Below are 12,164 nucleotides of genomic sequence, written 5' to 3' on the forward strand. Positions count from 1 at the left end.
TCACTGGAATAAAGACCTCCTCGATTCCTGCCATTATTGAAAGAGATTGTGATACCTCATATCTCAAAATAGGGCTACTTAATGTTAGATCCCTCACTTCCAAGGCAGTTATAGTCAAAGAACTAATGTGATTGGCCTGACTGAAACATGGCTTAAGCCTGATGAAATTAAATGAGTTAAATGAGGCGTCACCTCCTGGCTACACAATGTGACCATATCCCCCGCGTATCCCGCAAAAGCGGAGGTGTTGCTAACATTTACAATAGCAAATTTCAATTTACACAAAAAAACAAAGTTTTCGTCTTTTAAGCTTCTAGTCATGAAATCTATGCAGCCTACTCAATCACTTTTTATAGCTACTGTTTACAGGCCTCCTGGGCCATATACAGCGTTCCTCACTGAGTTCCCTGAATTCGTATCGGACCATGTAGTCATGGCAGATAATATTCACATTTTTGGTGACTTTAATATTCACATGGAAAAGTCCACAGACCCACTCCAAAAAGCTTTCGGAGCCATCATCCACTCAGTGGGTTTTGTCCAACATGTCTCCGGACCTACTCACTGCCACAGTCATACTCTGGACCTAGTTTTGTCCCATGGAATAAATGTTGTGGATCTTAACTTCTCTTGGGTAGGGGGCAGTATTTTCACCTCCGGATGAAAAGCGTGCCCAAAGTAAACTGCCTGTTACTCATGCCCAGAAGCTAGAATATGCATATAATTGTTAGATTTGGATAGAACACACTCTAAAGTTTCTAAAACTGTTACAATTATGTCTGTGAGTATAACAGAACTGATATGGCAGGCGAAACCCCGAGGACAAACCATCCAGGGAAAAAAGAAATTGAGGTCATAGGATTTTCCAATTGCTTTCTATGGGATACCCTTATTATTAGGAACCTAGTTGCAGTTCCTATGGCTTCCACTAGATGTCAACAGTCTTTAGAAATTGTTCGATGTTTTTCTTTTGAGAAATTAAGAAGTAGTCCTATTCATTTTAAGTGTCACTCCAGGTGGACTCTACTGTTTTGGTGCAGGTGAATTGGTGCGCATGAACTGGAGCGTGCTCCACGTTGTTTTTATCCGATATTAGAAGCAGTTTATTCCGTCTTAAATTTTATCGATTGTTTACATTTTAGGATACCTGAGGTTGGATTAGGAACGTTGTTTGAAATGTTTGGACCAAGTTTACAGGTAACTTATGAGATACTTTGTAGGCATGTTGGGCGAGTTGAAACAGGTGTATTTCTGAATCAAACGCGCCAAATAAATGGACATTTCTGGGACATAAGAAAGGACATTATCGAACAAAAGGACCATTTGTGATGTTTCTGGGACATTTTGGAGTGTCAACAGAAGAAGATCTTCAATGCTATCGTCCCACCTGGTCAAACCTTAGGTACCCTAATACATAAATAAACAAAAAATTGTAAGATGGAGAATCGTTATTGTCTTTACCAGAGAAAAATACCAAAGAACACGCTCTCCTCCATGCGCTTGGAAACACTACATCCAAAATGGGAGCCACCTAGAAAAACTATAATTTCTGGCCCATTTTTCCAAAAACAAGCCTGAAACTTTCTAAAGACTGTTGACATCTAGTAGAAGTCCTAGGAACTGCAATCTGGGAGGACTTGGCCTTATAATAAAAGTGATAGCCATTGAAAATAGGGGTAGGCTGATTTTTTTGGGGGGGGAGGGTTTGTCCTAGGGATTTCGCCTGCCATATCAGTTCTGTTATACACAGACATAATTTTAACAGTTTCAGAAACTTTAGAGTGTTTTCTATCCAATATATCTATCTATAATTATATGCATATCCTAGCTTCTGGGCCTGAGTAACAGGCAGTTTACTTTGGGCATACTTTTCATTCGGACGTCAAAACACTGCCCCCTACCCAAGAGAGGTTAAGTATGCTCTCTCTAATTCTCTCTTTCTCTCTCTCTCGGAGGACCTGAGCCCTAGGACCATGCCTCAGGACTACCTGGCAATGACTCCTTGCTGTACCCAGTCCACCTGTCTGTGCTGCTGCACCAGTTTCAACTGTTCTGCCTGCGGCTATGGAACCCTGACCTGTTCACCGGATGTGCTACCTGTCCCAGACCTGCTATTTTCAACTCTCTAGAGACAGCAGGAGCGGTAGAGATACTCTCAATGATCGACTATGAAAAGCCAACTGACATTTACTCCTGAGGTGCTGACTTGCTGCACCCTCGACAACTACTGTGATTATTATTATTTGACCATGCTGGTCATTTATGAACATTTGAACATCTTGGCCATGTTCTGTTATAATCTCCACCCGGCACATCCAGAAGAGGACTGGCCACCCCTCATAGCCTGGTTCCTCTCTAGGTTTCTTCCTAGGTTTTGGCCTTTCTAGGGAGTTTTTCCTAGCCACCGTGCTTCTACACTTGCATTGCTTACTGTTTGGGGTTTTAGGCTGGGTTTCTGTACAGCACTTTGAGATATCAGCTGATGTAAGAAGGGCTATATAAATAAATTTGATTTGATTTGATTCTGTGTCTTTGTAGTGAGTGGGTGTATTGATACACCATCAAAAGTTTAGTTAGTCACTGCACTATGCTCGAAGGGATATTCAATGTCTTCTTTTTTTATCCATCTACCAATGAGTGCCTATCTTTGCGAACCATTGGAAAACCTCTCTTGTCTTTGTGGTTGCATCTGTGCTTCAAATTCACTGTTTGACTGAGGGACCGTAAAGATAATTGTATGTGTGTGGTACAGAGATGGGGTGTCATTTAAAAATCATGTTAAACACTATTATTGCACACAGAGTGAGTCCATGCAACTTATTATGTGACTTGTTAAGCACATTTTTACTCCTGAACTTATTTAGGCTTGCCATAACACACGAGTTGAATACTTATTGACTCAATACATTTCAGTTTTTAATTTTTAATTAATTTGTAAACAAAACAAAAAAAACATAATTCCACTTTGACATTATGGGTTATTGTGTGTAGGCCAGTGACAAAAAAATCCCAATGTAATCAATTTTAAATCCAGGCTGTAACAACAAAATGTGGAATAGGTCAAGGGGTGTAAATACTTTCTGAAGGCATTGTAGATGGGAAAACCTGAACTGAATGGAGAAAGAACGGTGACCGGTGCTAAGAAACAGGGGACTGTGGGGAAACAGTTTGCCGAACAGTAAAATAGGCTCAACATGTCAACTGAATCATTGCCTGGGGACCCAGGGACACACAGAGGACACTGAGACAATCTGTCAGTACGCAGCGAGCCAGCTTTGACTGTATCGTGTATCCAAACGCTGAGGAAACAGCTTGAACTTGAGACTAGCTCTCAATTCTGATCAGGCTCAATGAATCAGCCCCCAGACACACACATTTGTTTCATTCGTTACAAAGCTGGGGGTAGAGCAGACACATAATTGGAAGGGCTGTTAGCTCTATAGTAGCTCCATTTCAGTGGGTTTGTTGTAAGGAATGACTTTCCATAGTACAGTGTGAATCAACAGACAAACGACAGATAAGGTGGTTGCTGTATTTGTAATTACATTGATCCAACAGCCAAAATCCATAAACATTATAATAACAAGGTAGAGGGCAATGCTGTATGTGAAATATTATGGCCTCCCTCTCATATTTAGCAAGAATGGGAGTGAAGTTTTAATTACTTTGTCATTATGCAAAGTGAAAGCAAAGGAGCGTGCCTTGTAAAATGCAAGCGACGGGGTTCCTTGTAGTTAATTATATCAAAAGGCTGGGGAAAGGTAACAGACGTTTACTAATCTCATTACAAGACTTTCTGCCTGTTTTCAATTTAGACACTTGTGATGTACCAGAATAGCAGTCAAGAATTAATAACTTTTTACAACGTAAACAGCTTTCTCTAATGGCGAATGTGCATAAAGACGGCAGAGTACACATATAACGTCATTGTTTTAGCAGTTTTTAAACTACGGGGTGCGACATGGTTCACCAATAAATCAGCTACTTTCTTGGTTTTAATAATTGACAGCATCTTGGAGATAGAATTGGGATCGTGTATACTGTGCTAATGCCGATATAAAAAAAGGGGTAATGGATAGCAATGTACAACACGACAAACTTACCAAACAAGACATTTGTGGTAAGAGCATGGAGGCAGCCATCTTTATACACGTCCACCATTGTTGATGGGAAAAGCGCTGTGCAGGAGTAAGCTCACATATGTGCTTCATGAACCAATTTGAGATATAGGCTTAGCAATACAAATCACATTTTATTTGTCACATGCTTCGTAAACAACAGGTGTAGACTAACAGTGAAATGCTTACTTACGGGCCCTTCCCAACAATGCAGAGAGAACAATAGGGAAATAATAATAGAAAAATAATAACAAGGAAAAAATACTCAATGATTAATGATCATTTGGCTATATACACACAGGAGACAATGTGCAGGGGAATGAGTTAATTGAGGTAGATATGTACATATAGTTAGGGATAAAGTGATTAGGAAACAGGAAATGTAATAAACAGTAACAGCAGTGTATATGATGAGTCAAAAGAGTTACCGCAAAAACTGCCTATATCTTCCGTTCTACGGGCGAACATACAATCACTAGAGCACAAGCTGGACAAGCTCCATTCGAGAATATCCTATCAACGGGACCTGAAGAACTGTAATATCCTATGATTCGCTGAGTCGTGGCTGAACAGTGACATGGATAATACACATCTAGCTGGTTTTTCTATGCATTGTCAAGACTGAACGGCAGCTTCGGGTAAGGTTAAGGGGGAGGTGTGTGTCTCTTTGTTAACAACAGCTGATGCGCGATTTATAATGTTAAGGAAGTCTGGAGGTTTTGATCGTCTGAGTTAGAATACCTCATGATAAGCTGCATACCATGCTATTTACCAATAGAGTTTTCAGCTATATATTTTGTAGCTGTCTATTTACCAACACAAACTGATGCTAGCTAAGACGGCAGTCAATGAGTTGTATAGGGCCATAAGCAAACAAAAAAATGCACGTCCAGAGGCAATCTCCTAGTGGCCGCCGATTTTAATGCAGAAAAACTCAAATCTGTGCATGTCATCTTTGTAACTAGAGGCAACAAAATTCCACACACAGAAATGCATACAAAGTTCTCCCTCACCCTCTATTTGACAAATCTGACCATAAGTCTATTCTCCTGATTCCTGCTTACAAGCAAAAACTCAAAGAGGAAGTACCAGTGATGCACTCAATACAAAAATGATACGATGAAGTGGATGCCAAGCTACAGGACTGTTTCGCTAGGACAGACTGGAATATGTTCAGGGATTCATCTGATAACATTGAGGAGTTTACTACATCAGTCACAGGCTTCATTAATAATTGCATAATTGAAGTACATTCTCAGATCAAGTGTTTGTGCACAAGGAAGTCTGCCCTCTCCAAGACCTCTCCATCAAATTGACAACTCCACGGTGTCCCCCTCCCAGAGTGCAAAGAACCTTGGAGTGACCCTGGACAACACCCTGTCATTCTCTGCAAAGCATTCTGTAGAGTACGACCCTATGTCACACAGGATGCAGTGCAGGTCCTAATCCAGGCACTTGTCATCTCCTGTCTGGGCTACTGCAACTAGTTGTTGGCTGGGCTCCCTGCTTGTGCCATCAAACCCTTGCAACTTATTCAGAACGCAGCGCGCCTGGTGTTCTCCCATGTCACACCATGTCAACCCGCTCCTCCGCACACTCCACTGGCTTCCAGTCTAAGCTCGCATCCACTACAAGACCAGGGTGCTTGCTTATGGAGCAGCAAGGGGAACTGCCCCTCCCTACCTTGAGGCTATGCTCAAACACTACACCCCAATCCGAGCACTCCATTCTGCCACCTCTGGTATCTTGGCCATCCCACCCCTACGGGGATCAGCTCCCACTCGGCCCAGTCAAAGGTCTTCTCTTTCCTGGCACCCCAATGGTGGACTGAGCTTCACCCTGAAGCTAGGAAAGCAGACTAGAGGCCTTCGCGGGTCCAAAAGGTTAGACCCATTCTGAAATGGACCTGGGGCTTTCCCATCCGGACCCGATATGCATTATTAAAAAAAATATATAATATAGAGATCTGTTCCGAATGGACCCGAGGACAACTAGAATCGTTCCGTATTGACCTGGTCGGATCCAGACCCAGTCCGATTCGATCTAAGTGAGGGAAGCAGCAGAAAATTCAATTTTAAGCTACTTTCTTACCTGCCATAGTTAGGTTATTCATCATCGTACCTGTCTTGACTGCATCAAACCGGGAGAAGCTAGTTAAGCTAGCTAAGCTAGCTAGGCTAATTGAGGCTGCATGCACTTTCTTGCCGTGCAAAGTTACATACACCAAAGCCCCTTTCAGAATATAAAGTGCAGCCTAGCTGTTGGCTCTTGGTCATTGTAGCCTATCCTTCTCCTTTAACTTTTAATCCATAATTTTATTTCCATCTCCATTGATTCCAATGATAGATATCTCCTAACTTTTGCCACTGTAGCCTATTGCCAATGTGATTACTTATGATTGGCCAACAACAAGCTACACATGCCACTCCTGTAAAAAGCAAAGAGTAGCAGTATACAGGGCATTCGGAAAGTATTCAGACCACTTGACTTTTTCCACATTTTGTTATGTTACAGCCTTATTCTAAAATGTATTAAATAGTTTTTCTCCTCATCAATCAACACACAATACCCCATTAATGAGAACACAACTTGAGTTTTATAGAGACCTTTGCAAATGTATTACAAATAAAAAACTTAAATATCATATTTACATAAGTATTCAGACCCTTTACTCAGTACTTTGTTGAAGCACCTTTGGCAATGATTGCAGTCTCAAGTCTTCTTGCGTATGATGCTACAAGCTTGGCACACATGTATTTGGGGAGATTCTCCCATTCTTCACTGCAGATCCTCTCAAGCTCTGTCAGGTTGGATGGGGAGGGTCGCTGCACATCTCTCCAGAGATGTTCGATCAGGTTCAAGTCCGGGCTCTGGCTGGGCCACTCAAGGACATTCAGAGACTTGTTCCAATGCCACTCCTGCATTGTCTTGGCTGTGTACTTCGAGTTGTTGTCCTGTTGGAAGTTGAACCTTCGCCCCAGTCTGAGGTCCTGAGCGCTCTGGTGAAGGTTTTCATCAATGACCTCACTGTACTTTGCTCTGTTCATCTTTCCCTTGATCCTGACTAGTCTCCCAGTCTCTGCCGTTGAAAAACATTCCCACAGCATGATGCTGCCACCACCATGCTTCACAGTAGGGATGGTGCCAGGTTTCCTTCAGCCGTGACACTTGGCATTGTTTTTCAAAGACGGCATAGCAGTCTTTTGTCGTCGTCTTGTCGTGTCCCATGTATATATCTTTTTATATATTTTTTTTCTTCACATATATTTTTTAAATATTTTTCCTAACCCCAACTTCAACAAACTCTCCTGCAACCCGCCTCACCCAATAAGGCATCGATCGGCTATTTTCTTTACTTTAGAACCGGAACCCCCAACAGAAGCTAGCCAGCTAACTAGTGGTCATCCCCTAACCTTTAGACCGGACAACTTTTGCCATTCTGCTCAGTGTGATTCAACCCAGAGCTTACCGGACTCCTTTTTCTCCATATCACCGGATTCCTACCGCAAGCTCTGAACCTCTTCACCTGGGTCATTTCAGCTTGCTAGTTGCTATCCGATTAGCTTCTCCTGGCTAACGTTTCTGTCCCGAAGCAAGCACCAATTAGCCTGGCGCTAGCCTATACTAGGCCCATCTCCTGGCTAGCTGAAGAGGTCCATCAGCCACTCCTTGGGCTACAATACCTATTTTGCCAATTGGCCTGGACCCCTTTTATTGCCGATATGGAGCCCCGACAATCCATCACGACTGGACTACCAACTTAATCCGCCCGAGGGGTTTTTCAACAGGCTCCTTTGTCGCGACGTCCCCTGAATGACCATCTACACGTGGTCCCTTGTGGCTCAGTTGGTAGAGCATGGCGCTTGCAACGCCAGGGTTGTGGGTTCAATTCCCACGGGGGGACCAGGATGAATATGTATGAACTTTCCAATTTGTAAGTCGCTCTGGATAAGAGCGTCTGCTAAATGACTTAAATGTAAATCTACTAGCCTGCTAGCCGCGGCCCGCTAGCTGTCTAGAGCATACCGGACTGTTAGCTGAAATGGTCTATCAGTCAATTTCTTGGGCTACTAAATCTATTTTTCCAATTGGCCTGGACCCTTTTACTACACGGACCCCTGCTGATCCATCCTGACTGGTCTGCAAACGTAACCACACAAGGGGGCTACAACAGTCTTCTTCCGTCGCGATGTCCCTCTAAGGCCCTTCTGCTAGCCTGCTAACTCCGGCCCGCTAGCTGTCTGACTCGCCGTGTCTCCAGCCCATCCAGCTACTCATTGGACCCTATGATCACTCAGCTACGCATGCCTCTCCCTAACGTCGATATGCCTTGTCCATTGCTGTTTTGGTTAGTGATTATTGACTTATTTCAGTGTAGAGCCTCCAGCCCTGCTCAATATGGCTCAGCTAACCCTCTTGTCCCACCTCCCACATATGAGGTGACCTCACCTGGTTTAATTGATGTCTCTAGAGACAATACCTCTCTCATCGTCACTCAATGCCTAGGTTTACCTCAACTGTATTCACATCCTACCATACCTTTGTATGTACATTATGCCTTGTATCTATTCTACCGTGCCCAGAAACCTGCTCCTTTTTACTCTCTGTTCCGAACGTACTAGACGACCAGCTCTTATAGCCCTTAGCCATACCCTTATCCTACTCCTCCTCTGCTCCTCTGGTGATGTAGAGGTTAATCCAGGCCCTGCAGTGCCTAGCTCCACTCCCATTCCCTAGGCGCTCTCATTTATTGACTTCTGTAACGCAAAAGCCTTGGTTTCATGCATGTTAACATTAGAAGCCTCCTCCCTAAGTTTGTTTTATTAACTGCTTTAGCACACTCTGCAACCCGGATGTCCTAGCCATGTCTGAATCCTGTCTTAGGAAGGCCACCAAAAACCCTGAAATTTCCATCCCTAACTATAACATTTTCCGACAAGATAGAACTGCCAAAGGGGGCGGAGTTGCAATCTACTGCAGAGAAAGCCTGCAGAGTTCTGTATTACTATTGTTGATATAACAAGTTTACTGGAGAACTGAGACGAAGTAGAGACTCTGGACAGGGTGGATTAGGTTTAATTAAAAGCAATTTATTCAGAGGTAAAAATATCTGAAATAGCGTGCACGGACCCTTTCATCAAGCTCAAATGGAACTCTCTGAAAAAAAGCCCAGATAACAGAGTGCATATACATTTTATACAGTACAGAAAGTAGGTTGAGTCTGGAAGTTCTGGTCCTCTGGTTGGTTCTGATGAGTTGGGCGAGGTCTCCTTCAGGCCAGTATCACTGTCCCATTGGCTCTGAGTAGAGTTCTTTGTCTTCAGAAATGTTCAGCTAAAACAGGAGATTAGGTTGTTGTGCGTTAGTATGTTCCTATTTTGACATTTCTGTGTGTCTCTGTAAAATGTTCAGACTGAAGAGGAGTTTTTGTGTGTGCGTAGATGTTCCTGTCTTATCTGTGTTTATGAAAGGTTTACGTCAGCCCTCTGTCCTTGGGTATGTGTGTGTCTCAGTTTCTCGTGATATGCAGRACCCGGCACCACTTTTCTTATCAGTCTTTATGAAAAAGGCCTGTGTCAGCCATCTGTCTCTGGGTGTGTGTGGGTTTCCGTATCTGCTATGAGTTTGTGAGTAACCCTGTTTGGAAAGAGTTTAGTTATAACAATGTATTAGCAAATATGCTTGTGTTATAATAAATGATATTTATTACACTATCCAGGTCTGTGCCCAAACAATTTTAACTTCTACTTTTAAAAATCCATCTTTCCAGAAACAAGTCTCTCACCGTTGTCACTTGCTATAGACCACCTACCACCCCCAGCTGTGCCCTGGACACCATATGTGAATTGATTGCCCCCCATCTATCTTCAGAGCTTGTGCTGTTAGGTGACCTAAACTTGGACATGCTTAATATCCCGGCCATCCTACAATCTAAGCTTGATGACCTCAATCTCACACAAATTATCAATGAACCTACCAGGTACAACCCCAAATCCGTAAACACATGCATCCTCATAAATATCATCCTAACCAACCTGCCCTCCAAATGCACCTCTGCTGTCTTCAACCAGGATCTCAGCGATCACTGCCTCATTGCCTGCGTCAGTAATGGGTCTGCGGTCAAACAACCACCCCTCATCACTGTCAAACGCTCCCTAAAACACATCAGTGAGCAGGCCTTTCTAATCAAACTGGCACGGGTATTCTGGAAGAATATTGACCTCATTCCGCCAGTACAAGATGCCTGGTTATTCTTTAAAAGTGCTTTCCTAACAATCTTAAATAAGCATGCCCCGTTCAAAAAWTTTTGAACCAGGAACAGATTTAACCCATGGTTCACTCCAGACCTGACTGCCCTTGACCAGCAGAAAAACATCCTCTGGCGTACGGCATTAGCATCGAATAGCCCCCGCGATAAGCAACTTTTCAAGGAAGTTAGGAACCAATATACCCAGGCATTTAGGAAAGCAAAGGCTAGCTTTTTGAAACAGAAATTTGCATCCTGCAGCACAAACTCAAAAAAGTTTTAGGACACTGTAAAGTCCATGGAGAATAAGAGCACCTCCTCCCAGCTGCCCACTGCACTGAGGCTAGGAAACACTGTCACCACCGATAAATCCACAATAATTGAGAATTTCAATAAGCATTTTTCTACGGCTGGCCATGCTTTCCACCTGGCTACCCCGGTCAACAGCCCTGCAACCCACAGCAACTTGCCCAAGCCTTCCCCCATTTCTTCTTCACCCAAATCCAGCTAGCTGATGTTCTGAAAGAGCTGCAAAATCTGGACCCCTACAAATCAGCACGGCTAGACAATCTGGACCCTCTCTTTCTAAAATTATCAGCTGAAATTTTTGCAACTCCTATTACTAGCCTGTTCAACCTCTCTTTCATATTGTCTGAGATCCCCAAAGATTGGAAAACTGCCACGGTCATCCCCCTCTTCAAAGGGGGAGACACTCTAGACCCAAACTGCTACAGACCTAAATCTATCCTACCCTGCCTTTCTAAAGTCTTCGAAAGACAAGTCAACAAACAGATCACCGACCATTTCGAATCACACCGTACCTTCAACACTATGCAATCTGGTTTTCGAGCTGGTCATGGGTGCACCTCAGCCACGCTCAAGGTCCTAAACGATATCATATCCGCCATCAATAAGAAACAATACTGTGCAACTGTATTCATCGACCTGACCAAGGCTTTCGACTCTGTCAATCACCACATTCTTATCGGCAGACTCAACAGCCTTGGTTTCTCTAATGACTTCCTCGCCTGGTTCACCAACTACTTCTCAGACAGAGTTCAGTGTGTCAAATCGGAGGGCCTGTTGGCCAGACCTCTGGCAGTCTATGGGGGTCCCACAGGGTTCAATTCTCGGGCCGAGTCTTTTCTCTGTATACATCAATAATGTCGCTCTTGCTGCTGGTGATTCTCTGATCTACCTCTACGCAGATGACACCATTCTGTATACTTCTGGCCCTTCTTTGGACACTCTGTTAACAAACCTCCAGACAAGCTTCAATGCCATACAACTCTCCTTCCGTGGCCTCCAACTGCTCTTAAAAGCAAATCAAACTAAATGCATGCTCTTCAACCGATTTGCTGCCCGCACTTGTCCGCCCACCCAGCATCACTACTCTGGACGGTTCTGACTTAGAATATGTGGACAACTATAAATACCTAGGTGTCTGGTTATACTGTAAACTCTCCTTCCAGACTCACATTAAGCATCTCCAATCCAAATTTAAATCTAGAATCGGCTTCCTATTTTGCAACAAAGCATCCTTCACTCATGCTGCCAAACATACTCTCGTAAAACTGCCGATCCTGCTGATCCTTGACTTTGGCGATGTAATTTACAAAACAGCCTCCAACACTCTACTCAGCAAATTGGGTGCAGTCTATCACAGCACCATCTGTTTTGTCACCAAAGCCCCATATACTACCCACCACTGCGACCTGTATGCTCTCGTTGGCTTCATATTCGTCGCCAAACCCACTGGCTCCAGGTCATCTATAAGTCTTTGCTAGGTAAAGCCATGC

General features: G+C 43.5%; 1 non-coding gene across 1 annotated transcript; it reads left to right on the top strand.

Annotated features, from left to right (window-relative positions):
• Positions 1–7,949: 7,949 nt before the first annotated feature.
• On the top strand, positions 7,950–8,022 carry trnaa-ugc (transfer RNA alanine (anticodon UGC)). Its single transcript has one exon. It is a non-coding gene; the product is annotated as a tRNA-Ala (tRNA).
• The last annotated feature ends 4,142 nt before the right edge of the window (positions 8,023–12,164 follow it).

This window comes from Salvelinus sp. IW2-2015, linkage group LG11, assembly GCF_002910315.2.
Source record: "Salvelinus sp. IW2-2015 linkage group LG11, ASM291031v2, whole genome shotgun sequence".
Classification (NCBI taxonomy): domain Eukaryota; kingdom Metazoa; phylum Chordata; class Actinopteri; order Salmoniformes; family Salmonidae; genus Salvelinus; species Salvelinus sp. IW2-2015.